General features: G+C 41.6%; 1 protein-coding gene and 1 pseudogene across 5 annotated transcripts in view; one reads left to right on the top strand and one right to left on the bottom strand.

The window, feature by feature from the left end:
* Nucleotides 1–26453, top strand: part of LOC310677064 (uncharacterized protein) — a 546359-nt gene that overhangs the window by 86378 nt on the left and 433528 nt on the right. The gene's annotated exons all lie outside the window — the stretch shown is intronic.
* Nucleotides 10977–26453, bottom strand: part of LOC310676846 — a 29695-nt pseudogene continuing 14218 nt past the window's right edge. The window contains exons 2-4 of the transcript in view: nucleotides 15043–16263; nucleotides 13901–14042; nucleotides 10977–12339 (exon numbers count right to left, since the gene is read on the bottom strand). The product of the transcript in view is annotated as an uncharacterized misc_RNA (transcript). The remainder of the gene's footprint in view (nucleotides 12340–13900; nucleotides 14043–15042; nucleotides 16264–26453) is intronic.

Raw genomic sequence — 26453 nt, 5'->3', positions numbered from 1 at the left:
TGTTGGATTTTGGACTTGGCTTGCTTTATTTAACCTGGACTGTGTTTCCTGATGTGTTGGACTGCTGAACTACTTGCTAGCCCTTGGGACTGAATGCACCAGCGGGACTGGTCACCAGGTATGCTGGGGTTCAGGACATTGGGAAAGATAGTGCTGGTCTCTGCATCCTGGCACGACTAGCCAAGTTATAAGTAACCACAGCCAGGTCAGCCCTCATGGATGCATAAAGGGGAGACAAGGATGCTGCCACCATTCAGGCCTAGATTTGAAGGTCAGTCAAAGCAATTTGAAAGGTTTCTTATTTTCAATGAAGTAGATGCTTGCATACCACTCTTTACTTAGCGGTTACCTGGAAATCTATGGGGCTTAGTCCTGAGGAAGTACGTCCATGACTCCAGGCTTAAGTGACCTGGATTATTTTCATTCCATGGGGATGAAAGCTCAAAGAGAGAAGGGTTCTATGCCGATACTCATGGCAAAAGCAGCAGGTCCTGAAAGGTATGTCTTAGAGTCAAAACTCCACACTGCATATTGTAGCATTTAGTGTTTATGTTACAGTACAGTGTTCAGTCCAGTTTTCATTGCCAAGGTATACAAGGGAGAGTTAATTAACTTCCTAAGATTATCCTGCTGGCTGCCCAGTATTTTTCTCAAATGCACAGCCAAAGGAATGGTAGACTATTATAACAAATATCACATAACTGTAAAGCACAGCTGCCAGTTCAGTCTGGGAACTTTGGGACACATTGTCACAGCTGGAACAGGAAATTTGGCTGCCCGCAGAAGGAAGATGGCACTCCTGTTAATCTATGTACAGTAGTGGATTAGACAGGTAGCTGAAACTCAGTTTAACACTTGTGATGTCTAATGGGTATTGCTGCACTTTTCAAATATTCCCTTAGCTCAAAGTAGTTTTGTCCACTGATAGAAGTGAATGGTGTCACTTTCTTATTTCTATCTATGGAGAACTGGCTATGAGCGTTCAGTTAGTTAAATTGGTATCAGCTAATGTCAACAGTGATCAAGCATAGTACTCCTGAGATCATCATCCGTGGCCCTTCTTCGTGTGCCTCCTCCACGAGTGTGGCAACATGAGAATGGGCCTTTTCTGAAGTGACTGCCCATTTGTGGAATGCCCTACCCAGGGAGGTTCAGCTGGCGTCTTCATTATACACCTTTAGGCACCAGGCGAAAGCGTTCCTCTTCAACCAGGTCTTTTGCTGATAAACATATTATACCCACCCTTTTCTGTAAATATTTTTATTGAAAATGTTCAACTTGGAATACAATAAAATCCAAACTAATCTAAGGAAAAAGAACAAAGAAGAACCAAAATAGAAAAGCAAGAAAGAAAAAAAGAAAAGAAATGATTACAAAAGCCCTCTATCACAATTATATCATATCCCTTTATCCACACACAGAAAAGTAGACCCTCCCAGTTCGCACCTGGGAGCCTGTGTTTCTTTATCCAGGCTCCCACCCTGGGAGATCCTTTCTACCCTGCCTCCCATGCAGGGCTCCTCATCTTCCACATAGCCTTTTAAATGTGTTGGGGGGGGGAATTATTGCTTTATTTTTGTTATTTTTATGTATTTTGTGTTTTTTATATTGTTGTGAAATGCTCTGAGATCTATGGATGAAGGGTGGTATACAAATTTAACAAACAAACAAACAATACATTGAAAGTAATATATACACATTCCCAAAAGCATTTAGAGTATTATAGATAAGTGGGATTGCCTTTCTCCACCTTATGACCACTCAACGCTGCCCATTACAGCTGGACTTGTAGGCAAATGTCCAGGTCTCCAGTGGGCTATACCCTCAGGCTCTTGAATGCCAACCATCTTGCTTGCTTCAGTCCCTACCGTGAACTGTGACAAAATTCCAATAGGGAAAATTTGTCCACTACACAGTGAAGTATCTTGAAGAAGCCATGCCAGAACTTCGTTCCAATCACAGCTGGGGAGTGAAGAGCTCTGCCTCCTCTCCCACATGCTGCTTTTCTAGTGGGAATTGGGGTCCCCCATGTAATTAGTTTAGGAGAAACGAAATGTGTAGTTGTGTCCTATATATTAAGTGCACATTTAATCTTCTCCTCGGAGGCAGCTGTCTGCTCACTGTGGAAGAGAGATGGTTGGATAGATGAGCTTTTGACCCAATTCAGCAAGGGCAGCAAGTTTTTCCTAAAAGCTTCTTGGTAACTAAGTTATGGTAAAGGGATTATGAAGAAATGGTAGATGATATGGCTGTAAAGCTCCTGGTGTGGTGAGATTTTTTGAAAGAGCAAATGGCTGTTGTCTGCAGCTGAACATTTTCAGATTTGGAATAACATCTAGCGAATGGCCTTCTTCATTTTCTTCCTAAATAAGTCCATGCCCTAAATAAGTTACCATGCCCACATGCTGGACACAATACTTAATTGTGGCCCACAAATCCAAAGCATGTAGTCCATGCAATCTCTACCCCTCTTAAAATGTTTGCCTGTACCTATTGGAGAAAATTGCTCTAAAATGTTGAATTTTCATGAGGGCTTTTTTGTTTTGTTTTAAGTTTGCAAACTGATGTGGAGATATGTAGAACCAAATTTAAGACTGAAAAAGGAGAAAGTGAGAAAAACAAAAATTTACAGATTTGCCCAACCCTATTTGTGAGTAGGGTCAGAGACTAGGTACATTCAAGGTTCAGGGAAGCAGGGGGCTCCCATGTTGACACAATGCATAAACATTACACATTTTGAAAATACATGTGAAATGAAGTTTGGTTTAATGGAAGTACATGTTGAATAGCCTATGCTTGGAGTATGTGAGATGTAGGGGTAGTATATTAACAGAGCAATCCTATACATATTTATTCATAATTAAATCCATTGAGTTCCATAGGATTTAGTCTCAGGTAAGTGGAGATAGCATTGCAACATAACTGTGCAATCCTATACTTGTCTATTCAGAAGTAAGTCTTATTGTTTTCAATGAAGGTTACTTCTAGGTAGGTGAGCACTGTATTGAAGTATGATTACCATTATTTTAAAAGGCAATGGATCCAGAACTGGATTTTTACTGTATCCTGCATGAACTTTCATAGCTGTTATTTTGCTCCTGCTAAAGACTTTACCTGACTAAAACAATAGTGCAGAGACTCAAAGTATACGAGACAGGCAAGAAAAGTTAAAACTTCTGTGTTATAAGGCAGGGATAGTCACTTGCCTGTCATTTTTTCTTGGGGAAGGGGGTTGAATTACCCATAGCATTGCTGAAAAAAGATTAATAGACGTTGCCACTGCTGAGTTTTCTTTATTTTAGTTCAGAACAGCACGTCCTTGTGTACTCCCAGTGCTTCGAACATTCCAATGAAAGGAGCAGCATGACTTATGATTTAAGCTGGGTGGCCATATTAGTGCTGCTTTGATGACTCTGCTTCATACAGTCAGGTGTGCAGTGGAGGTTAAGTTGCTTTAGGCTGTGCTTGGCCTAGCTCAACTCTGAATTGTGACTGTGCTGCTGACTTGCTTTTATTCCCTTTGCAGCTCAAGAGATGTGCAAAGATAAAAGGATTCTCGATTACATACAGAGGATGAAGCATTTCTCTGGGTGGATTGTGGAAAAATATCCAAGTAAAGTCAGTCATAAATCCCATGCGGTCCATTTTAGGATGCCAGCTGAAATCCTCCCATTTGCCTCTGAGTGACCTACTTTGCAATATCCATGGGCACATGTTCCTTTTGCTGCACATGGGAATGTAGTAACTTGATAGATGTAATCCATAGCAGGATGCTGGGTCACTGTGAATGCATTTCCACTCGATCTCAGGAATGCATGTATCAAACAGAGATTGCTTAGAGCAGTAGCCTTTGGCATTACCTAGCTAAGGTCCCCAGCCTCTAATACAGAATCCCCCCTTCTTTTTTTTTACATTATGTCCATTTCCTTCCTTCTAGTAAAAATAAATCTTGGTGCTGACAGTGTGACCCACCTTAGTTTGTACACAATGCTGAGTCAGGCCAATGGCCCACTTAGTATAGCATCCTGTTCTCACAGTGGCCAACCAGATGCTTATGGGAAGGAAGCCCATAAGCAGGATAGAAACAAAACAGCATTTTCCCTACTTGTGATTCCCAGCAACAGCTGTACAGGGCCACACTGCCTCAAACACTATTGAACTCAGTTGTGACCCGTTGCATGTGGCATAGTGTTTAGATTAAAAAGTGTGAATGGGCTATACGTTTTGCAGCATAGGTGCTTTTCATTAGTCTGTGTGACCACTCATCAGAAACAGGTTGCATAACACACTGATGGCCTTCTTATTGGGACTGGGGAAAATATGTATTAAGGTTTGGGGTTTTTTTTGAAAGAATATAAGCAAGACCTGGATACATACACATGTGTGTATTTAAAATATTACCTGCCTCATTTGTAAATTTATAATCCACCATGTTAGAAATCAAGTTCTGGTATAGAAATTGTAACTTACGAAGATTATACATAGGGAAGGATTTGCTTGATTCTAGCTGATAAGGCAGATTTCAGCTAACCACTGGAATGTAATGATTATCAAAGGAGGTTCAGGGATCTCTACCTCTACAAGTTTTCCTTGCAGTCTGTGTGAACACCCATCACCAGAGTGTTAGGAGTAGATGGCATAACCCAGAAAGTCAAGCCAAGTCTGTCAGCCATGTATGGTGACCCCACGGATGGTTTGTGCTGCCTTACTGGGACTGCAAAAATAAGGTAGCACCTGGCAGGCCACAATATTTTGGGACACAAGTATTTTTATGTATTTACTTACATTTGCATCCTCCTTTTCTTTCATCATGGAACCCTAGGCAGTGTATATGTGGTTTCTAGATCATAACCCAACTTGGCACTGTCCAGACCCAGGAAAAGTGCAAATTATTTTGCCTGGTTTATAGAATCTGAAATATACTCAGAGTCGCAAAGTGATTTTATTCAGCTCATAGTGGTGAGGAGGAATGAAAGTCCCCTCAAAGTATCTGCTTTATATACATTATTTACACAATGGGCTGCACGTGATTGGCTAATTCCGGATTTCTCCTGTAGGCTAATCAGGTTGTGGATTCACTTCTATCTGGAGCTGGATTGGGTGGCTCCTGCCGACCAATCATACTGCTGCATTGTTCTAGGACCAGTCAGACTGCTGCATTCTGAATCCTATTGTTCTAGGACCAATCAGACTGATGCAGTTTGGATCCTATTCAACTCAGTACATAACAGAATCATAGAATCATATAACTGTAGAGTTGGAAGGGAGCCAATGGTCATCTGGTTCAACTCCCTGAAGTGTAGGAACCTCAACTAAAGCATCCATACAGATGTCCACCCAACATCTGCTTTAAACGCTCCAAAGAAGAAGAGTCCACCACCACCTGAGGGAGTCCATTCCACTGTTGAAGAGCTCTTACCATCAGAAAGTTCTTCAAGATGTTTAGTTGGAATCTCCTTTCTTATAACTTGGAATCCACTGATTTGGGTTCTACCCTCTAGAGCAGGAGAAGACAATTAGAAATTTGAAGATGACTATTGTATCTCTTCTCAGTCTTCTCTTTTCCATGCTAAACATACCCAACTCGCCTCAACTATTCCTCATATGGCTTGGTTTCCAGACCCTTTATCTCGGTCACCCTCCTTTGCACATCAGCTTGTCAATATCCTTATTAAATTGTGGCACCCAGAACAAGACACAGTATTCCAGGTATGGCCTGGCCAAGGCAGAATAGAGCAATACTAGTATTTCCTTTGATCAGGACACTATACGTCTGCTGATGCAGCCTAGAATAGCATTAATGTTTAGAAATAGCTTATGCTGAAGATGAGCTTCATTACTCTCTGCTCTCCTTCCATGCTTACTGGACCATAGTTTTTTCTATGAAGTCAAATTTTACATTTGTTCACTTTTTAAAAACCCTCATCACAGAAATCCCACTGATTTCAGTGAGACATCCCCATAAGTGTGCACAGAATTGCAGCCTTAACCTGTGTGTGTGTGTGTGTGTGTGTGTGTGTGTGTGTGTGTGCGTGCACAACTTAAAACCAAGCTGAAACATTCTCTGTTTGCACAGTGCTTCTGCTGGATGTGTAGGTGGCAGCAGTGGAGTAGATGTGAATAATTGATTTTACAGCTTGTTCCCTAGAGTCTGTCATTTCCATCAGTCAGCAGGTGAGTGAGTGTTTGCTGCTTCAAACTGGGTCCAGCTCAGAGCATGTGACATCTGCTCACGATAGGGATTGTTGTACTCTTACTCTGGTAATTACTGAAATGGGTACATGGAGTTTTGGCCATGTGGTTCTCCTGCATCCATCATTTTGGTGCAGATCCAGTTCTGTGTTGTGTCTTTAACTGGATTACTATGCTGAAGCCCCCTCCCCACACCTGCTATTTGTACAGTAAAACTGAAAGGCATAAGTGTCATCGGCATTACAAGCATCTTTGCTGAATTGCTCCATTTCCATTATTGGAGTGAGGGGATAATATGCATTTTCCCCCAATTGCTTTTCCATTATGAAAGCTGATCTAGGGGAGCTGATTTGGGTGGGCATATGTGTGACGACATCAGTTTCATAGACAGATCCCAGCACAGAAAAGCGCAGCAGGGACAACTTGTATTAACACAGAGCAGGCATGTGGCATCGACTTATGGAAAATGATTTAGAGTGGGTAGCATAAAGTATGGCTTGTTTGAATGAGGTGATATAGATAAGAGTGTTGTATATGTTCGCGGGGGGTAGCCAAAGCCATGCACAAACAGTCAATATGCATGGGGGTGAATTGGGTTCATGCACTCACTCTGCCGTCTGAACAATGCTTACAAGTGTACAAGCTGTAAGTGCACAGGACACAGGTGTTGTATGCCCAGCCATGGATCTTGCTTTTTGCATTTCCCCCCAATCACATTTACAGTGTGTAGATACTGTTCTGATGGCACAATGAATGGGTGTGGGTCAGGGGAAAGGGGCATTTGCTGTATGTGTAGCTGTCATTTGAAAAGTGCGAAGAGATGGTCAGTTAGGTATCATACCCCTGGCAGTCCTAACAGACAATAATAATAATAATAATAATTTATAAAATAAAATAATAATAATGGAAGTGCTGCTGCATTTTGAATCCCCAGCAGCACGGTCCAACTGGACCCTCACAGCTCTGAGGATGAGAAAGTGGTTGTTCTGCAGAGAAATACAGAAAGATGCAAAAGCTCTCTCTTTCCCCTCTCCCTGCCCCCGGACAACTATAGCCATATTTGCCAACTTCAAACATCACCAGTGAGTATAGAGGGATGCCATGCCAGGTATTCAATCCAAGGCTGACTTTTTGCTAACAATGTAGCAAAGTTCTGCCATTCTTGGGTTCCAGATTGCTGGCCCAGTTCAGCTAGTGCTGAATCTTGAAGAGTTCAGCATCACTACAGCCAATTTTGCATTTGGTATGCATATAAACAGCCCCAGCTGCTATGCTAGGTAGGGGGGAATATGCATGAAGCGCCTGTTTGAGCACCCAGTTCATCATCCAGCTATGGATAGATGTGCAGAGCCTTGTTTTTAAATGGTCATAGCCCAGACTCGTTGTTCAAAGGGGAACACTGTGTTTACTCAGGGTTTAGTCCTCCATCTTTTCTCACTTCCAAATAGCTCAATTAGCACAATTGCTGATTGATTTTCAGGGTAGGGAGCAGAGTTGGGTGGGCAAAATTTGGACTGGGCCCTTTAAGCAGTTTGTGCATATCAGAACCTTCACATACTCTTTTCTCTCCGCCCCCACCCCCCCAAAAAACAAACTTGAAAATATATGATTCTAATTTTAAAATGCACACTACACAAAACAAATATTAATTCTCTGCAATATGCAGCTACACTTTCTTGTCTTTTTATGAAGTGTGAAATCTATTATAGTTATAATATGGTTTGGACTGAAGTTTTTCTTAATTATAGGCTTGGTAAATGAACACTTTCAATTTGCAAGCTCACAAATTATGCCATCGTTGGCTTCAATCCATCAAACCGACTATATACATTCAGATTTACATAGGTGAGTAGTTTCACTTACAGTGTTGAGGTTACTGGTCAGTATAAAAGTAAATTTGTTAATGAGCTTTCAACAGAGCCATTGCATTTTAATGAACTGCCTTTCATAGGAAAATAATTAAAATATTATCATTATTGCTTGTTTTCAGAAGAATGAAACTTGCAAAGTTCATCAACAATTTTGTTTGCCATATTTTTTAATATATAACTTTGTTAGCCGCAGTTTGAGAAGAGCTGGGAGTTAAGAGTTAGGGTACATGTACCGTAATCTAGGATAACCCTTAAATTGACCCAGAAGCTTCAGCTACAGCAAAATGTGAAGACTTGACCGCTCACTGGGGCAGGATATCTTCATCATATTATGCCACTGCTGAAACAGAAGCATAAGAAGCTGGCCCATACCAAATCAGAGCATTGGTCCATGTATTTCAGTACTGCCAACATATATTGGCAGCGACCATAGGAGCCAGCTTCTAGGGGCAGAGATCCCCTCAGGGCCCTCAAAAGTTGATGGGCATTGCCATTCAAATAGCATGCACGCTATTTGTGGGCGGGGTGGGGCATACCTGGGCCCTCCAATATTTTATTCAAATTGGCACCCCTGACTCCAGATATTATTTCAAGAGGTGGTGGGGATAAGATCCTTGATTTTAGGAGTTTTCCCTTTAATTCATCTATCTATTCAACTGCTAGTCAGTTCACTGTTAGACATATCATTCACCTTTTTGACCCTAACACTTTCTCAGCTATCTCTTGAGCTTTATTTCTACCTGCCAGAACTACGATTTCAGGTGGGATTTCATAATTGGAAGGGGCTATATAGGCACGTCAAGCTGTTATAGCCCCTAATCAGATAGAAGGTCAGCTACTTACAGCAACATCTCTCTGATTCTTGCCTCTGTGTTTGAAGGTTAGCCTTGTCCCTATAAGCAAATGGAAACCTGCTGATAAATATTTTAAGGCATTAGTAAGCATTGCAGGTTGTGGCCTACTTGATCAGATGTGCTGTTTAGATTTTCTAATCACAAGCAAGAAGTTTCTCTCTCGGATTCCATCCAGTTGTGATCTGCCATGCACTTTGATATTTTAAAATGCTGATCAGAGAACACCATATGGCTTTTAGTCATTAGTCACATCAGTCTGCAAATAGACCTGCTGTAGCACTTTCCGGTATTTCTGTGGGTTCAATTAGAATTTTCATAGAATTTTAGAGTTGGAAGGGACCCGTGAGGGTCATCTAGTCCAACCCCCTTCAATGCAGGAATCTCAGCTAAAGCATCCATGACAGATGGTCATTCAACTTCAGCTTAAAAACCTCCAGTGAAGGAAAGTCTACCAGCTTCCAAGGGAGACCGTTTCACTGCTGAACAGATCTTACTGTCAGAAAGTTCTTCCTGGTGTTTCGTCAGAATCTCCCAAACCCATTGGTTTGGGTCCTACTCCAGAGCAGGAGAAAACAAACTTGCTCCATCTTCTATTATTGTGTGGTTAGAAATCACAATCTTTAATACTAAGTTCAGGATGGGATGGGGGATATTTAATTGGGAACAGTGAGTGGGAAAGGGAGGTGCAACCATTCCCATGCCAGCCACAGTTACGATGAAAATCCACCTCACTCTTGAGGCAGTACGGATAAGAGCATTATCCCAAAGGCTAATGGTTGCGTGGGGGATAATGTATATTAAGATCACTGCTGCAGAGGGAATTGCTTCTAGTGCATCATGGTCTCAACGAAATTTGCCCCCCCCCCGCCTAGTATTGTTATTTCTTTAAAAAGAATTAGATATAGTTGTAACCACACAATTAGGGTAAGACCTAGATTGGACCAGTGTGCTAATTCTCACAGATTAAAAATATAAATAAGTCATATGGACTCTTAAAACAGACTACCAATTCTGAAGCTGATCATCTTACGTAAAGTAATAACTCTCTTAATAACGACTTTGATCTCAGTAAGGTACCCTACCAAAGTGGTTTTTTTGTTGTTGATCTGTTTCCTTCCTTGTGTTTCAGTAGAAAACTCTTAAAGCTGACATGCAACCAATTAGTAAGATAAAACAAAAGAGCAAACATAAAAGTTTAGCAGTGAGGTCCATAAAACCAATAAAATCCAGCAGAGCTACCACATAAAAGGATACATGAGAGAACAGAGTAGAGGCTGACAATATGACATTTGCAAGTTGATCAGGAAGAGAAAGTTCTGGAGTTAAATGTGTTAGGGTACTAGACAAGGCAGGAAAATGTTTTCTGCTTGCAGGTAATTCTGTTCTTTTGCGGTTGCCACTACAAGTGTAATAGGTAAACATGTCAACTTTTCTGCCCCTATCCCCAATTAATGCCATGGCTGCCTGTATCCTGTAAGTACTTTCAGTCAGCTAGAACACTATCCTTGATTTGTGTATGATCTAAATTTAAGCTTAAATAAAAAAATATTAAAAACCCAAATTTCCTTTTAATTAACCACCAAAGAATTAATGTTAACTATGTAGGTAGACGGTGCAGATACAAATATTAACAGCATTAATTAGGATGGCCCCACTGCTTTTGCAAAGTTAAAATGTACAGCTGAGATAAAATTAGTATAAATTAAATAGGACTGAACTAATCAGAGGGCGACATACAGTACTTAACAATAAGAAAATGCCCTTTCTAAACCCAAAGTTTAAACCATTTTAAAAAATATAAATTCAAATAAGATACTTTCCCACTCCATCTGTCCTTGAATATTTTCACACAACTGGGTTGTTTTTTTGTTTTGTTTTGTTTTTATTTTAATTGCACTTTATTTTTATTATTTTCAAGATCCGGTTTTGCCAAGGTTCAAAACTGGAGGTGAGCTATGGAAATAGGTTAAGTTTGTTTCCACAGAGAGGAGATGTTCAAGGTGATACCCACCGCTACTTCCAACAGCAGCTGGGTCAAAAGCATGTAGGGTACAGGTGTGTTCTGTAGCCTGTAATTCAATGGTGAATTAAACAGTCAGGACTTTGAATCTAGACAAAGTCCCAAATTGGCATTTGCTACAGAGAGAGAGAGAGAGAGAGAGAGAGAGAGAGAGAGAGAGAATGTTACCGTCACCCCTCTTCCTGCCAGCAGCCTCAAAAACCACAAGTTAAGGCCACCTCAGCCCAAATGAGCAATCTGGGGAGGCCCACAGGAAACCCCCAGCTCCATCCATCTCAGCCCCAGATCAGCAATCACTGAAGCTCTTGAGAGAAGGAAGTATTGCCATGGCATTTGCCAGGCCGTTCATCCCAGCAGGTACAGGTCATTGTCGTTGTCGTCATCATCATCAAAGAGTGGGGTGGGGGGAGGCCGACCCTTAAGGCTCACCTCTTCCTCGTCTTCGTCTTCTGCCAACAGAGTTCCCAGTGCAGATGGCTTGAGAGTGGCAACTTTGAAGAAACCACCCTTGTCCTCAAGAAGACTGGAATCCGCTTGCATAGGGCTGGACGCTGGTCTTGGCTGTGAGGCTCCAGCCAAGTCCTGCTGCTTGTTGGCTAGAGCAGCTTCAGAGGTGGGGCCTGCGGTGTGCTGACTTGCCCCACTCTCCTCCTTGCCCTCTGGACCCGTTGTGGGCCCCTCCATTGCAGGTGCCGTCTCATCCGCCGCTGGATTTGGAGGTGCCAGAATGGCGGTGTCTATTGTGTCCATTTCACCCTGAGTGCTTGGCTTCTCCTTCTCAATACTGGCGGAGAGCCTGAGAGGCGGCCTTGCAGTTTGAGCAGAGGCTGCAGGAGTCTGTTCACCCTGTTCTTCCGAAGAATGAGCCTCAGGAGCTGCAAAAATCAGTCTGTCTTGGGTTCCTTCGAGAGCGGTGAATGGAGGACTGCTTGAGCTTCCCTTCAGATTAGCCAATGGAGCGGGGGATGCCACTGGTGCTGGTTTTCGGAGAGAGTTGCTGTGAGGATCCCCATAAAGGGGTGCGGCACTTGGCTGCTTCCTTTCCGCAGGCCCTTCCTCCTTGGTGCTGCTCCTCCTCCTTTGCTCCCCTGGCTCTCCAGCAGCTGCAGAGTTGTTGTCTTATCCAGATTCTCCTTCTGAATGAGGAGATCAGCTAGCTCTTCTTTCACGGCTGCCACCTTCTCATCCAATTGCTTCCCGATCAGCTGCTCCTCCTGGTATCTGCTTTTAATGTCGTCAGATGACTTCTGAAGTTCCACCAGCTGTGCATGCAGTTGGTTGACCAGGGCGCTGTGCCCCTCCGACTCAGTCAGGGCTTGATTCACTTGGGAGTGGAGATCCATCTCCTGCTTCTGATGACGGAGCTGCTCCAGCTGGAGCTGGGTGATCTGCAACTTGGCTTCTGAAGAAGAAGAAGAAGAAGAAGAAGAAGAAGAAGAAGAGGAGGAGTTTGGATTTGATACCCTGCCTTTCACTCCCTTTAAGGAGTCTCAAAGCGGCTAACATTCTCCTTTCCCTTCCTCCCCCACTACAAACACTCTGTGAGGTGAGTGGGGCTGAGAGACTTCAGAGAAGTGTGACTAGCCCAAGGTCACCCAGCAGTTGCATGTGGAGGAGCGGAGATGCGAACCTGGTTCCCCAGATTACGAGACTACCGCTCTTAACCACTACACCACACTGGCTCTGCGATCTCCTGGCTGATCCTGATCTTATCCAGATTCTCAATTTGAATGCGGTGATAAGCCAGCTCTACGTCCAGGCCTGCCACCTTCTCCTCCAACTGCTTCCCGATCAGGTTCACCTCCTGGTATCTGCTTTTCAAGTTGGACAACTTCTCAAGTTCTGCCAGCTGTGCCCCTCCAACTCTGTCAGGGCTTCATTCAGTTGGGAGTGGAAATCCCTTTTTTTAAATAAATAAATAAATAAGAATATTTATTAGAAGTTTCAAAGTTACAGAAAAAGAAAAAGCACAAGAAAAAGAAGAGAAGAAAAAAAAAAGAAAAATCAATACATAAAAAAGAACAAAAAACACAATACATCAAAACACAAAAGAAACAAAAACAATTAAAAACACATCCAATATTTATCCTTATCTTTCATTAACTTATTTCCTCGACCTCCTCACACCTCCCTTTTTTGTATTCCAGTTATTAACTATATCAGCAAATCCTTTCCCTCTTTCACGGCTTTCTGTCATTTAATTATCTTAATTTATTTTAACATTATCTTACCATCAAAACCTTAAAGTTTATTTATACTTAACTCCTTATAATGTTTCTACTAAAGTCATGTAATTTCATTCCAACATTTCCTAACAATCATTAATTTTACAATATTTCTCTGAATATATTTTTTAATTTTTTTCCAATCTTCTTCCACCATCTCTTCTCCCTGGTCTCGGATTCTGTCAGTCCTTTCTATCAGTTCTATATAGCCCATCAACCTGGTGATCTTCTATCCGAGACTCTTAACTCTTTTCCATGTCCCTTCTGCAGATCTTCATATTTATACATAGATTTTACTTAACTTCTGCTGGGCTGTTCTTAGTTTCCTTCCTTTGGTACCAAGGAGTAGATCCGGGGGGAACTCCATCTTGACAGTTCCTTTATTCCTTCTTGACAGGTCAGCCCATACTCCATAGTCAGAACTAAAATCCAAAAGATGTTTCAGGACATGTTCCAAAGTCCCTTTGAGGCTAAAGGCCTCCACAACTCCAGTCTCCCCCTGACCCAAATCCAAATTACAAAGTCCAGAGCATCCCTTCATAAGGGAGTCTGTCCAATTTTCCTTCTCCGATTCAGACAGTACACCATTTCTCCAAATCTGACTTTCAAAATCAATCACACAAGGCATTGGCTTATATCCATCAAATTGTCTCTGTGAAGACGAGACCTCCACTTGTATTGCTTGAGATTTAAAAGCAGCTTTTTCCATTGTCTTCTCCACAGCTTGCCATTTTGAACTGGGTTCCTGAGTCAATGCCCGAATATTTTCTGTACAAATGTTCACTTTTTGTCCAAAATCGGTTGTTTTTTGTCCCAGCTTGTCGATTTTAATAATCATCACATTCGTCTTCTCGCGAAGTTGTTCCAGTAAAGCACTTATCTTGCAAAATGAATTCACTAGGGCTTCTTGTTTTGACATTCTTGTCCAAGGTCACTATATTCTCACGTCTTTGATTCTACGGCTGAAAAATTCCCAGCTCCACTCCACTTCTGCAACAGTTACAAAAGCTCCCTCTAGAGGAAACAGTTTCAGACACAAGTCGAGCAACAAAGTTAATTTTCAATTTTCAGTTACTTTTTCTCCTTTTTAAATGCAGAGGAAAACAGTGGAAACAATGTATATCTCTTATTTAGCTATCTGTCAGTGTATAGTCTATTCACAGTCAATGAGTTTTCTCAAACCGTCAGTCTTACTGACAGCCCAGTCCCAGGTTCAAAACGGTGGTGATTTATCTCTCTTCACTCTCTCTCCTGCAGGCTTAAACAGTCCAAAAATTTCCCCCTCTTCTCCTGCTTCCAAGGGGGGTTTAGTATTTTTAAATGATGAAACTTTAAACCTTTACAAAAGGCTTTTCACAGACTTTAGCTTGCAACGTCTTTGCTTTGATCTATTTACAAAAAGGAAGGCGGACTTCCTGTTTAGAACCTTTCCGTTTCAGTGCCGAATTACGATGTTTAAAGATCCAATTTTCCGTTCTACTTACAAGTAGTTGTTTAAAGTCCAATTGTCCACAGGAAAAAGTCAACGGTCTCCGGCAACAGCAATGCGGCTTCACTCCTTGAAAAAAGCGGTCGATTCGAAGCACCGCGCCGCTCACCCCACGTTGCTCTGGATCCCCGAAACCAGGTTTCCCCGCGAGTAGGGGAGGCGCAAAAGGTGCCAGCCAAATCCCAGGTCCACAGGCTTCTCCCGCCTGTGGTTTTTAATGGGTCTCCGCCTCACCGTGGTGGTCCAGACCCTGATTTTCAAGGATCGGATTCCTCCAGATTAGAGGAAATCCGCCATTGCCGGAGGCGCTAACCCGGAAGTCTCGGGAGTGTAAATCCACCCCCTGCTTCTGAAGACAGATCAAACTTCACTGGATCTGGGAGATCAGCACCATGGTTTCCATTAGCTCCTTGATGACCCTGACCTTCTGTTCAGCATGTAGGACCCTTGCCTGGGTGTGCTCCATGGTCCTCTGCAGTGAGCTGTTGCTCTGCTCAAATAACAGGTTGCTCTGCTCCACATAGCCTGGCTTTGGAGCAGGAGTAGGAGGAGTCAGCCATGCTGCGTCTGTAGTGGGGCTTTCTGATTGTGGCGCTGGTGAAGGTGTGAGGGAGTCCCTGGGGCCCAGGCTCTGTCCGGCAGAGCCAGCGTCCTTTGCAAACCACACCCATTTGACTTCCACCTCAAAGGCCAGGGTCGAGTCTGGTGGAATGCGTTCAGCTTCTCCCAAAGGCCAGTAAGCCAATGCTGGCGGGAAGAGGAGGAACTGCCTGCCTCCTCTTTTCATGCCAATCATCACATCTTCCCAGTCCTTGATGACTTTGCCAGAGCCTAGCTTCAGACGCAGCAACTTTTCTTTATTTACATTCAAGTCGAAAACCTGCCCAAGACTACCGTTCTAGAACAGCCAGCCTGTAAAAGTGATCTCCAGGACATCTCCAGTCGCCACACCTTGGCCGTCTCCGAGAACAAGATCCTGGTAAAACACTGAGTCAGGAGAAGCGCTGCTGTTATACTTGGCAATGCACAGCTGCTTTCTGAAGTCCACAGCCACCATTTCTGATTCAAACATGATGGACCATTTCTGCCACTGATCATCATAAAATGTGCAGTAGTTGGGCTGCACCGTGAATACAAACCATGCATCGATCCTGGCGGTCACAATCTGCTGCAGCTGGCTGATATAAAGAAGCACTGTACTTTTTGCTTGCATTGCTGCCCACTACAGCTGCCCTATACTTGCCATGTTTCACATATCTCCCATTTGTTAATAAATATGCATGAACAACTGTAGTGAAGAAGACTGACTGCACTGCTGCAGTGGGCTCAGGAGCAGCTGTAGCTGCAGGGGGATGCTTCTAGGTAGACAGACCTGCAGCGGTAGCTGGTTGACTAATTTTGGCCCACTTGGATGGCCTGTATTGGAAGAGCACACTTCCAGATTCTGTAGTTGTTTGATCCTGTCCAAAGAGAGAGGCCAGCCTGGTCCCTCCCGTCGAAAGCTGGAAGGCCTTGTCTTCTTTATCCATGTCCCCCAACATCCTGACAGCCCCTCGCTCCCCATGCCCCTCGGCTAAGCCCCACACAGCTGGCTTGTTGACAGCATCAGATTCTGAAAAACAAAGTCAAGTCCAAGAGAATTAGTGGACCTCATGTTCCCAAACATACTTGCCTCAACCTGTGCAGAAATACTGTATTCTTGTGCATATATTCTCTCTCTCTCTCTTTGTTTGGCAAAAGATGCAAAGACATCACATACAGTATAGATAGAATCTTTTTGGTTACATTCTTCAAATGATTTTATCATCTGAGAAAACAAGTTTTCAGGTTCAAAAAGGAAGGATAAGTTTGATATTTCTGTCATATTGAGCTGGTTCACATGTGAAGTTATCGACCACTGTACTCCTCCTCCAGTCCTCCTGTTGCTGTGCTACCTGGGGTAAGACATCATCTGGCTTAGCAATATGTTCATACTTGGACTTGTGGTTGCTCTCTCCCAGACAGATCATGAGTGGCATACCAAGAACCAGCCTTGGTTACAGCTAGTGCTTTGTCTGGAGAAAGACAAACTGCAAGCCCATGTTCAGACATAATGCTATCTTGATGTCTTGGCCCCAAGTAGCGCAGCAGTGGCATGACCAGGTGAGTAGTTCATTGGCTGCAGTCTTCACTTGAGGAACCTGTGCAGTTGTCTGTTCACACTGTACAAACTGAATGATTGAGTCACACCTCCAAAGATGGTTCTAACTTTGGAACTTCTTCTACAGATAATGTAAATCGAGAATGAGGAACCTGTAGTCCTTGGATGTTGTTGGACTCCAACTTCTATCTGCCCCAGCCAGCCTGGCCAATGTTCCGGGATGATGGGAATTGTAGTCCAGCAACAATTCTGCTGTAGGCTTTAAGTCTTCATTTGACATTCAGGACAAAATGGCTCCTGCTACAAGCTCCCTTCTTCCAAAGCAGACTCCTGTTTTAAAAAGTAGTACTCACACTATTCGTTCTACATGACTGCTCTTGAAAATAAGGGCATCAAATGTTACAATTTCAAACTCCTCTGTTGTCTAAGACAGTTTTAAGGCAAGAGACAGGATTGTCTTTAGTGGTCTCCATTAGAGTCCAGGGTATTTGATTTGCAGTAGCTGGCTGTAGGTGACCATAATATTTGGAGGTTTTTGTTTTTTTAAAAAAGAAGTCAAATCCTGTGGAATGGAGGACCCACAGACTCTTTCCATTGTGATTTCCTTCTATTTTGAAGACATCTGTAATGAAAAAGGGTCAACAGAATTTAGTAATAGTGTACCTATTATGGTACTTCACTAAAAAAAGAAGACGAACAATGAACTAAATAGAAGACTGGTGAGCTTATTACACAGCAATGACTGTATCTGTTTAGATGAGCATATGCACGGTGTGGCAATTTTCCTCCTTTTCAGCTGTAACAGGTTTCTTTCTATCTGCAGAACATGTTCTTTTATTCTCCACTTCATTCAGGCAATAGTCAACCCAACTTGTCCTTGGTATTGTGCGATAACCCACTGAGGTAATGGCCTGAAATAATGACGAATGGGATTTGGTGAAATACTGTTCATATTAATACAACTATACAGGCCCAGACAAAGGCTCTGAAACAGGTGCAGTATTCTGTTCATCCCCTGATTTCTCTCAATATAGTCCCTGCAGAGGCACAATAACAAGAGGAAAAAATAATAAAGAAGCCGTTTAAAGATCTGCAGCAGTGCTTGGTATGAATGTTTCTTTAAATGAGCCTGACCATGAGAACATAATGCATCCACGCAGCACTGTGTTTCACACACACACAAACATGAAAACAGTTCATCAAGACAGCGTTTCAAATCTGTTAGGAACATTCCTTCCTCTTGCTCCAATAGCTCAAGTGAAAAATGGCAGCAGAAATCAAGGATTTAGAGGGTACTGAGAACAGTCTTGCTTTCATTACTGGAAAGGGCCCTTTCTGAATTAAAATGAGTTGTCTTTCTACAGTGTTTTCAGTTTCCAAACTAGTGGCACATTGTACTCTACATATCCACGCATTGATTTTTTTAATTATTATTTTTACATCTATATCTCATCTTTCCTGCAAGGAGTTGAAGGGTGTGTGCTTTAACTCCTGATTTTATTCTCACAAAGACTCTGTGAGGTAGGTTAGACTGAGAGTGAGTGACTGATCCAAGGTCATTCAGTGAGCTTCATGGCTGAGTGGCATTTGAACTCTGGCCTCCCAGGTCTACGTTAAACACTCTAACCACTGCACCACACTCAGGTGTTACATAAACACTCAAATTAGATTCACAATGCAAACTTCCCTTGCCTAATACGAAATACCATCATAATCAGTTTAAGGATATGCCAGTTTCCTGCAAGGTTGTGGCCAAAACTTATAGCATAAAGGAAAACTATAGTACTATAGAATAACAAAAATATAACACCTTGTAAGGTGATTTGCTATAGCCCCTGTAAATGCCATAATTTGTTCAGTTGGATGTTGTGTTTATTGATTTTATATTGATGAGTCTGTTGATCTTTTAACTATCTGTTTTTGTTTTGATTGATTTGTGTTTTACTTTGTATTCTACTGTTAGCCACCCTGCACACCATTTTGTGTAAAAGGTGGTCTGCAAATATAATAACGAAATAATGGCATTGCTACTGTGCTTCTCTCTTCACAATAGCACAAAGGCCCTACTTCCCATGTGTTCTTCCTTCTGAACTTTCTTTCCTTATGGGGTCTCTCTTCTATCACCTCTCCACCTCCTTTGCTGCGGTCCTTTTGCCTGATCCCTCCCTTGCGTAATCTTGCCCATAAATTGCCATTCGCTAACTGGAAATTCTCTATCCATGTTAAACTCAATGGCATTTCGGAGCGTTCTTTATATCTGCCTCCAGCAACTGATCATGCTGATCAGCTTTGGCACAACCTCATGACTTGTAAGTCATGGGTAGAGAGAGCTAGTAAAGCATGCCACTGCTCCACAAGAGCTCCAGTCTTGCCTTCCTCACTTTATCATCTGAACATGCTGCCTTTAGTGGAAGCGGTTGACCTGCTATAAAGCTGATTGCACTCTGAATGTTAAATGCAGAGGAGATCACTTCCTTTTAAGCTCAGTTTAGCATTTCGTAAGTGATAAAATGTATTCAAATTACAAGAAAATCATAAAATGCGTGCATTGCCAAGAGAGAAGAGAACTGGTGTAGAGCTGAAGGATAGCTGATGAGTCACTTTCTGTTTTTCTGCAGGGCTATACGAATTGCTGCCAAATGCCAAGTTTTGCCAAGTGTGAAATTACTCTTTCTTCTTGGCAATGTTTTGTTTCATTGGAGGGTGTAAGGGGGGTGGGGAAACAATCAAAGAAGTTCAGATTCAGAGCAGTTTAGGCAGCTCATCAGAATATTGTTGCTTTGTCATCACAAGCAATACCAACTTCAGGCATTGGGTGGAAAGACTAAGTTTGCATCCTCAGTTACTCTCAAAGAAGCACACATTTTATTTCTTTATTTAAAACAGTGATTGGAAACCTGCGAGCCCTCCCAGGTGTTGCTTGACTCCAACTCCCATTAACCCCAGCTGATCTGATTATTGCCAATGAACCATGGTTGAAGCCCTGGTTTGTTTTAACTATGGCTTGGTGTTATGTGTAAACCCTGTTATGGTTCCTTAACCATGGTTTATTTACACACCCCACTCTAGATGCTCATCAAGCTACAAAGGCAGGAGGCAGCCGTCACTGGAAAACAATCAAAATTTTGAGGAAACAGGCCATGGTTTGTTTGTTTGGTCAAACAATTTGTGGTTCCCACATGGTTTGTTAAACTAACCATACTTTAGCATTATGTTTAAACCAGGACACAGGATTTGATGAGGCATAGCAGGAAAGTGCGAACTGGGCCCAGAATGCAAAGTTCCACAAGCAAGCACTTAATGGTGAAAAAAGTAGTATACATCTCCACTACTAGCACTGTGTTTACATCTATTAAGAGTAATTAGGTTAATAAAGTCCAATCAATAGCATCTGTAAATTCTCGTTATGTATGAGAGCTCATCATATTCTAGGTCACATAATGCTGACAGGAGCTGACTGCTAGATGCTACAGTAATATATCATACTGTACTGTAATCATGTAGCTGGAAAATTAAACCCTGTGCTGTTTTTAGGGAAATTTAATTAGGTTTCCTGTAAAATGCTTACTGCCAATGTTTCGGGGAAATATTTAGACAGTCTTCTTGCCTTTGAAATCTTTTGAGTTTTTTTATTGAGGTTGTCCATTGTGTGGAAGAGTTGTTGGCAGAATGTAAGAGCTGCAGTCTTCCTGCAGAGAGCAAAGCTCATATTCCATCTTGAAAAGGTTGTTTTTGAGTAGTGCTTAGTTCTTTTTACCATTGTGTTCAGTTTAAATAATTAAAAATCCTAATTGTCAGACAAGAAGATACCAATAGAGATAACCAGCACAACAGCAAAGTACTAACAAAGAAACCCTCTCATCAGAGACTTAATAAAGTATTTTAAGTATTCTCCAATGCAAAAGCATACCTAGAAAACATGAAGTCGCGTATCATCAAGGATGTAAGACTGGAATATATTTGTACAAAATGTACATATATCAAACATGTTCTCTTGTCTTCATCATTTTATGCACAACATAAATTTTATGTACTCAAATAAAATTTGAGGACCTTCAGTTTTAGGCACATAGCTCCTATCTCTGTGAATGCAATTTAGAGAAGAGTAAAATGGGGGAATAGTATGTAGATTTTAAACAAACAAGGATTTAAACACCTGCTAGTATTAATGTCAGGAATGTGAACCTCATATTTATTACTATTGTTTCTGAAAAAGAGAACGGAAGTTTTTGCAAGTAGCAAAAAATGTCTTCTATGACATTTTTATCTACTACAAGTTTGGCATAGCAATAGGTGGTATAAACAACTGCACCCCGCTCTAAACTCAGTTCTCTTCCTCTCATTTTATCCTGACAACAACCCTGTGAGGTAGGTTAGGCTGAGACAGTGGTTGACCCAAAGTCATGGCTGAGCTGGGATTTGAACCCTGGTCTCTCAAGTCCTAGTCCAATGTTTTAACCACTAGTCCACACTGGCACATTCACATGACTACAAATGATATTAATATCTATGTGTCCGAAGAAGGAATGGTGGAGAAATTTGGTTCACACTGTATCTGCATTTCCTGAACCAATATGCGAATCAAAACACAGCTACCCTTCAACATTCACACTTCACATGCATACACCTGCCCAGCCTGACACAAGAGGAGATGTGGATTCCTTCATGTGGCTATTCACTTTTGTGAAGTTTTTATATTTGTTGTTTGCTATGACAAATACAACAAAATACAGCGGAGAAATATTGTTGGATATTATTTCACCAAATTGGATATTATTTCACCAAATAAGTACTGCTGCATTAACATCTCTCTGATTTCAAACTGGTGTGTGCTATATTCTCATGACATTCTCATATTTAATTCATATATCCTAGTTATTGTTATTTTTATTCACTGGGTGATAGGATAATGGACTTGAAGTTTGAATATGAATTCAAACTTCTGGAACGTGTTGGATTGTCCAGGATCTTTATTGCTATCCATTATTATTCAACATCTCTTTAAAAATCCCCACAGTTATTGCAATGTCATCAAAACCCACAAGGTAAGAATTAGGCAACCAAGAAAGAATATAAATGCTGCATGCTGAACCATGAAAAAGATGCTCAGTACTGCCAGCTGTGTGATGAGCCTGTATTGATCTTATTGAAAGTATGTCTATTAACCAGTAGGTGTCAGACATCATGCTGTTAAGTCATTGAGGGGAGCCCAGTAGTATGTAAGAATCAATGCATTCTTCACCTCCATCCCAAATACTAATATATTAGGCAGCAAAATCCCATTTTGACTCTATGCTCTTGCATTGTCTTTACATCACAGGAGTACCATCCACCATGTGTCTCACATGAACTTTATTTCATCCTTTCTCTCTATTCTTGCTTCTGCTTGAACCAGAGCCCTTTCTTTGGCTTAAGTGCAGCCATCTGAGATTTGGTTTACTGACCAATCCTATCTTTTGAAGATGGTGTAATTTATGCTGGCATAATTTTATGCTGGTTTATTTTACACTATTCCATTCAGAAGGAACTCCTCTGAATTTAACCTACACCACTCCTTTTACCAGCCAAGTTCTGTTGGGTTGCTAGTCATGTCACTCAGCTGAAAAGGGTTTCAAATAGGTATAAAAGTCATCTTGCCCTCTCATGTTCTTTTCTTGATACTTACACAGGCACAAATTCTTCTGGTTTGAGTTCCACCATCTGAGATAAGGTGGGGGTTATTTTGAAGATGCAAATCGTAAACTTGGAAGATTTGTTGGCTTTGTACAGTCTTTGTCATCTCCAAAAAGTGAATTTGCAATCAGTGGCTGCAAGATTAGGACTTGGTGATTTTTGTCTTATGTGTTAAAAATACAATGTTTTTGTTGTTTTTGCCTAAGGAATAATAAATAATAAATGCTTGTTAGCTCCAGCTATGAAAAACCTTGAATTATTTAACTCTTTTTTTACATGTAATTAAATCCCCCAGTGTTGCTTTGTATGCAACTAAAATGTCGTTTTTATTTAAGAAAGGTTAATGCTTATGTAATTTCCTGCTTGTTCTATGGAGAGCTCTGTTCTGTTCACATTTTAAGGTGTGTGATATTTTAACCACTTAACTCTGTTCTATATAGCTTTTATGTGCAAAACTGCACAAAGTAAATGTATTTTGGGGATAAATTAGGAAAGGAGGAGGAAGCCTTAGAATGTTATGCTTGTTACTGAAAAAATAGTTTTGGTACAATCCACCGAAAGTTGCCAGTATGCTACAGTGAAATTAATGAGGCTTAAATGAATGGCAACTTACAGCACAACCCTATGCGTGGCTACTCATAAGTAAGTGCCATTGACGACAGTGGGGCTTACTGTCGTGTATGTATGGCCTATTGCATTGCTTTAGTTGGTCTTTGGCATGACTGACTGAAGACTGTGACTTATGTCCAGGGACTAATAACAAGAAGTTGACCAGAAAAGGGGTGGAGGAGTATGTTATTATATATTATGAGAAGTAAGTTGCCCCATATTATTTTTCAGTTTTTTAATCTGTGATAAACATAGTCAACACTTTCTGTTTATCATTGCCTTGACTTACCATGCACACTTCTATTACCAATTTATTGTTTATGTAGCCTTTTCCAATATCCTTTGTTTAATGTGATATCCAAAGCAGAAAAAGTATGAACCACAAAGTATTGAACAGAGCACAAATGACTCAAATCCTGTGTAGCCCTTTGCTGCTGAAATCCACATTCTTGCCCATCAGCTCTTTGTGTCATATTGCTGAGATGTATTCCTCTTGCTCTACACTTCAGGCAACAAATCTTCTTTGGTAATCCTGCTTCTTAGATCATGGTACCTGATCTGTATTGTAGACAGTCACAATCCTCTGATTTTCCATGCCCTTACTGAAATGTATGATGCCACTTTTCACGTGGATAGTCTGGGCACCTCCAATCAACAGGTTTTTGTTAGTTTAACTGTTTTATTTTTCTCTGGAGCACAGGCAACATTTTAATAAATAAATAAATTATGCAGTTCGTTTATATTCATCCCACTATAAAACTCAAGGCAGCGTGGGTGGGATCCCACACAGTCTTCAGTCCAGGCACTGACCTGCTAAGCCTGAGCAAGGTGCCATGTAATAAGTGGTTTCAGACTACACTTTTTACCCACTTCCAGGACTTCAGATTACCGTATTTTTTGCTTGATAACACGCACCCAACCATAACACGCATGTAGTTTTTAGAGGAGGAAAACAAGAAAAAAAAAAATTCTGCACGAAACAGTGGATGTATGATTTTTGTGGTTCATGCTGTGGCCACAGACATGTGATCTGATGGTGAGTTTGGGGTAGCCCAATGCAAAAATCCTGAGGATCCATGTGGATCTGTGCTTTGTAACCACGTTTTAAGTGGGGAGGGAAGGAAAAGCACTCAAAGGACAAGGAGCACGCATGGAGCAAGCTCTGCTTCTTTCCCTCCCCCCCCCCCTTAGTGAAAAACTTTGCTGAAGGGACAGAGAGCCTGCTTGCTTTAAAGGAGCCAACCGGACAGGAGCCAACTCGTGTAAGCAGCTCCTCTCCCGCTTTGCTCCTTTAAAGCAAGCAGGCTCTGCTTCTCTCCCTCCTCCCCCCCCCCCCCTAGCAAGCTGAAAATCTTTCCTGCTATTTCCAGCAAAGCGGGACGAGAAAGATACAGAGAGCCTGCTTGCTTTAAAGGAGCCAACCGGACAGGAGCCGCTTACACTCGTGTAAGCGGCTCCCCTCCCCTCCCAGTTTGCTCCTTTAAAGAAGCAGGCACTCTGTCCCTCTCTCCTCCCCATTCAGCGGCTCTTCTCCCGCTGGAAACCACGGAGGAGGGAAGCATTCGCTCGGTAACACGCACAGACATTTCCCCTTACTTTCTAGGAGGAAAAAAATGCGTGTAATGAAGCGAAAACTACGGTATTTTCTATTTTTCATGGGAATTGGAGACCATGGCATTTTGTCCTCACAGTAGCCAGCCAAATGCCCAGCACAAGCCTGCAAGCAGGACATAAATGAAACACTTCTTGTGATGCCCAGCAACTGCTATTCAGAGGCCCACTGCCTTTGACAGTGGAAGTAGTACGGAACCATCATGGCTATTAGGCACCTGCAGTCTTCTTTTCCATGAATTTGTCTAATGTGCTTTTAAAGCTACCCAAGTCGCTGGCCATCACTGTCTCCTGTGGGAGCATATTCCGTAGTTTAAATACATACCGTGTGAACTATAACCTTTGTCTGTCCTGCATCTTCCAACATTCAGCCTCATCAGAGGCCTGCCAATTCTGCTATGAGAGAGATAATAAAATGCATCTCTATCCACTTTCTCCATACAATGCATAATTTGACACACTTCTGTAATGTCACCTGTTACTTGTGTTTTCTCTGAACAAAAAAGCCCCAATGTTGTAACCTTTCCTCATGGGGCCATTGATTTGTATAATGGCATTATGATATTAGCAGTCTATATCTTAGCTGCTACTATTTGCTCTTGTCCCATGTTCAGATGCAGGCAAAGAAAATGAAATCAGATGGAAGGGATAACTACTAGATTTGTCCTGTCCATATCAGGAAATATACAGATTTTGTGGATGAGAAGGAAGGAATCTAGGAAAGAAAGAACTGGGAGTGACGCTTTTTTTTATTATCTCTGCCTTCCACCTCTCTGAAAATGTCCACAAAGATGGGAAGGGCACCCATTTGGGAATGAAAATGAAATCTGAATCTTAAGTAAAGCTAGCTACATTCTCCAGGTGCTATGGCTCCAAACACTAATGGCATCCCAAACTGAATCACAACTTAACAGCATGTCACATTCCAACTTTGCAACCTGAAAATAGTTTAAAGCCTGTCTTCCATCTCTCTCACACAAACCTGAATATTTATGGTAACTGAACTATAAATGGTGTTTTATAGGCAGTGAAATGACAAGGTCACTTTTAATTAAGCAGAGATCAACCTCACTCTGTGTTGCACACTCTGATTAGGTTCTTTCAAATTAACATAAGTTTTTGGAGACTTGACTGAAGTCAGTAGTGTTAAACACCAGCTGTGCTGGCAGATAAGCGTGGGATATAAGAAGGAGATAGTATTCACATTGAAATTAGCACTTGGCACAATATAATTCTCTGATTGCAAACTATGTGAAGTTGCCTGTGCTAATTGGTTGATTTTATTTGAAGCAGATGTTGTGAGCTTTCCCACTAATGATCTGGAGAGAAATTCTTTTGAAAGACATGCCATGTTAGGTTCTCTGCAGTATAATAAGCTAATTACAACTTTAAGTACTTGCAGTAATTAGCACAATGTGTATAAAGTGTTCCTGATCTTTTCACCCAACTGCATTATTGTTAGGGCATCTTGAAAAAACAACAACAACAAAAAGCTTGAAGGATTTCATTTCCTCAGGATAGCCTCTTGCTTTCTGGCCTAAAAAGATTACAAAATGGACTTTTATCCTTCTTTTAAAGTGCACATTGGAAAGAGCTTAACCTTGCTAAAACATTCACCCCAAATCAACAGAATTAATTTTGTTTCCTTCCTGCCATACTCTTTTGAGTATAGTTTGTAATATTTTAAAAACAAAATTTCCTCTAATTAACACATGCTGGTGGCACATCAGCTTTGCCTAATTGATTTAGGCTGCAAACCTATGCTTGCA

Source organism: Podarcis tiliguerta, assembly GCF_965153285.1.
Source record: "Podarcis tiliguerta genome assembly, chromosome: 4".
NCBI classification, from domain to species: Eukaryota; Metazoa; Chordata; class Lepidosauria; order Squamata; family Lacertidae; genus Podarcis; species Podarcis tiliguerta.
The sequence above is the reverse complement of the archived record's forward strand: the minus strand, read 5'-3'. Positions and strand labels throughout refer to the sequence as shown.